This window comes from Haliotis cracherodii, unplaced genomic scaffold (genome assembly GCF_022045235.1).
Source record: "Haliotis cracherodii isolate W230 unplaced genomic scaffold, xgHalCrac1.p SCAF_29, whole genome shotgun sequence".
Taxonomy (NCBI): Eukaryota; Metazoa; Mollusca; class Gastropoda; order Lepetellida; family Haliotidae; genus Haliotis; species Haliotis cracherodii.
Window position 1 is genome coordinate 2505122 of NW_027266285.1, and position 3850 is coordinate 2508971.

Consider the following 3850-nt stretch of genomic DNA (forward strand, 5'->3'; position numbering starts at 1 on the left):
AATCTCTGTGTGAAGTTTTCTATTTTAAACTTTGGCTTCAAATATATTAATGGCTGTGGGGTACATTAGGTTAAACTGAGTAGACTCTGACAAATCGATAGTAAAAGATTAATTGTTTTATATTAAGAATGTTATTATAACAAGCAGCTAAGTGCAAGTGTAACTTGAGTAGTAGTCTAGTTGAGAAGTTCTTCATTTTCCACAAGTTTTAAAGATCAAACACTACATATTGGATTAACATAATAACTTATAATCAGAGTTTAACATTCAACTGGAGTAGCAACTTGAGTAGCAATCTAGTAAATAACTATAACAATAAATAAGTAGAAAATAAGTAGAGAAAGATCGAACAATGAACCCTGAGACATGCCTCACTGAGCAGGACTGTACCATTGTTGTGGGTACTGCCCTACTTCAGTGTATGACAACTGGCTGTCTTAACTAATGGGAGATAACCCAAAGAGTCATTCCATTGTGTGTTAAATGGAGACTTTGTCGTTATTCAGCCCAGATTGTGATGTCCGCTCCAAATTCAGTTTAGCGCGGTTAAATCTACAGGTAACCTAGCTCTACATTGAAAAAACCCCAATTTGTTTATCTGCCAAAAACTCACCAATTTTCTAAATTCTGGACCTGCCTTTGTCGATGATGTTGTTGTTGAAAACGAATGATGTAATGTTACAGTAGCCTATTTCAGTAAAAGTACATAGATCTATCAGTGAGAATTTCCAAAATATTTGATAAATTAGTGAATGACATATGATATTTTAGCATGACTGTAGATCTGAAAATTGTTAACTTAAATGAAGCAAATTGTATTCCAGAAAATCCAGTTACGTGTGAAGATCTGCAGATGAGGGCAGGAAGCAATATGAAACAGAGATGTGTGTTTACATATCAAATGACACTGTTTTTTTATTGTACTTGCTGATAATTACTATTGCTTGGACAATTTCTTATGTTTTTTTTTTTATAATTTGCATATATAAATATCCACATCTTCCCTTGAATTATTTATTCACTCATAATCCACTATAAGGGTTTGTTGAAAATGACAGTGTTAGGCAACAGTTATCATAATTTATGCTTTTAGTGTGTTACCTGGCTCCGGACACACACATCCGTTAAAAATACATCTAAAATATGTTACAATACCCTCTATTTTTTCAGAAGAAACAGCGACATGTTACCTGATTTTGAGTGCCCCTTATTGAATGTTGAATTCAGAGAAATGTTGTTGGTTGATATCTGTGACGATCTGTGTTAAAAGTTGCTACACAATGCATGCAGTAGTTTTCCTTCGTCCAGCAAAAGAAGAGCAACAAAGAACCCTAAGACGGGAGGGGACCAAAGCCTGCTTCGCCTTCCCAATCTAATGTTGTGATCCTGGAATCATTGTCTGACAGGCCACCCCTCCAAAGGTCAGCTTGTGGAATTGAAACTGAAGGCAGATAAGTTGCTTACAGCTTTCTGAACATGCTAAAGATATATCTTTGTAGAGTGTTTCGCTTTACATAATGTTTTTACATCCTCATCATGTTGAAATAGTAGCTTGACACCTTGTCCCAACATTTTTACAATACAATTATGCCATATAAAAAGATGCTTTATTCTTGTGTGAGCATTGATACAATGCCGAAGTAAAGTGATAATGAAAATATTGTATTTTAGGTGAGTGAACAGTTTATTGAAAATGTAAACAATATGTTCTGATTAATTTAACTCAAGTTTACATAAAACATTTATCAACATCACAATATATCATTGGGTAGCGTCTCCTGCAGTCTGCATGCGACAGGTTTGTTCAAAGCTAATATGTACAGTAGTGCCATTGTAGTCAAACAGGTATAGACCATCAGAGGTAGGATTAAGTACATATGTCTGCACACGATAGCACATGTGTTTTGCATATGTGGTGATGCTGTGTTACTTATTGTGCTGTAGATGGGGATTCAGCTGCAGCTTCACTCCTTGGGGCAGTGACATCAACAGAAAGTGCCTTTTTGACAATAGTAAGACATTATAATCTGATGTCAATAGTTCCAAACAAGATTTTTGTATGTATATACGTGGTTTCGAATTCAGTTTGAGTATACAATTGAACACAGTTTGGTTTGAGAATTGCATTTTGCTGAATTTTCTCAAAAGTAAGTTTTTGAACTTACGTTTGTTTCGAGGAATCGGGGCCTGGACAAAGTCTTCTTGCCAGCCAATCCGACGCAAATGGTTCAACATTGCACGATGTTTGTGAGGAGTGAGTGATGCTGCCAACCATGAACACAGATCGTGAAGGAAAGTGATGGTTGTCAAAATGTAGGACCACACTGTTTTCAAGGATCCCGTTAAGGTAACATTGCCAAATTAAGTTATCTCAAACTATTATCAAATCGAGTTTACAGCCACAGGACACACAACCCCATCGGTGACGGAACCACCACCAAAGAGCCCTGAGGAACAAATGTTCTTTTGATGGTGGCTTTCGCAGCGAAATATGAATTAAGCCCCTTTCATTATGCGGTGTTGTCTTCTGTGGCCTTCCTGTTCTTGGTATGTCCTTGTCCTGCACTCTTTGCTTGTGTTTCTGGACCAGACAACTCATGATGATATGGTCAATGCAGAGATTCCTGACAATAGCACAATATGACTTTCCAGTCCTATCCATACCTAAAAAATGCCATTTTTCTGTTGGACGACGTCTCGCCATGACAAGACCCTTTGTTTCTAAATTTCAAAAATTAGAAACTGTAAATGACCAGAAATGAAAATTATGTTTGACCCTTGTACTCGAGGTTATAAATTGATCAAGTATAGATCTGACTGCACAACAGTACGGCTTACAATGTGTGATTTGAACGTTGAAAACATGTATCAACCGGCATGATAATGATATCCTACCTTCAGTTGTTGACAATAGGTATCAACTGAACACTCATAATTATAGTGTAATACCCAATCAAATATTGCCTATTGTACACATTTCATACGTCAGACGTAAAATTAACGTTACACAGCAAACAAATGTTGCTGCAGCTGGTTTGATTAACTGAAACAAATGAAAAATTGAATGTACTACCTGAACTATATTCACTCAATATATCGAGGATGGCTAACATTATTAAATCGGAATCCTTATCGACAATGGGGTATATACTATCGACGGTTCCCTATCGCGGAGTTCCTACAATCAAACAGGATATACCTTTGATGCATGGGCAGAAGAACAAGTAACATACTCAGTTTGCTGCTTTTATAACACTTTTATTTACAGACAAACAGTTGGTTTAATAGATTCTAAGCAATGGCAGAAATACTTGTTGTAGCAGACATATAAAACACAAATGTTAACATCATAAAGATGGATTTGGTCACCTAGAATATTCCATAATGTTGCCTCCAAACTTTCCGAACAAAAAAGTGCATAACGTATTGAATATATAGGAATACATGTTATACAACTGTTCTAATCGCTTAAATACATCATTCGTAAGGCTTTGATACTAGCAGCTACAAATTCAGTATGGCTATATTGGTATTGTCTCAAAACGCGATGAATTATGCCTTATATCCAACATTGAACTGTCTCCAACTGTTGGTAATGGTCAGCTATAAGCGGACTTTCAAGTATTTAGGTTAACAAGATTACGACAAAATAGATATGTAAAGCACTGTTATGTACAATATGTTGCAAACCTATGACAATGTAGGGAATATATACTGGGTATCAGTTGTTAGAAATATTTTGTTTATGTATGGCTATGGTTTTTGTATGGATGGCGCAAGAAGATGGTGATGTTAAAGTGTTCATGACAGTATTTACTAAGAGATTGCAAGATAATTATGTACAAGAAAC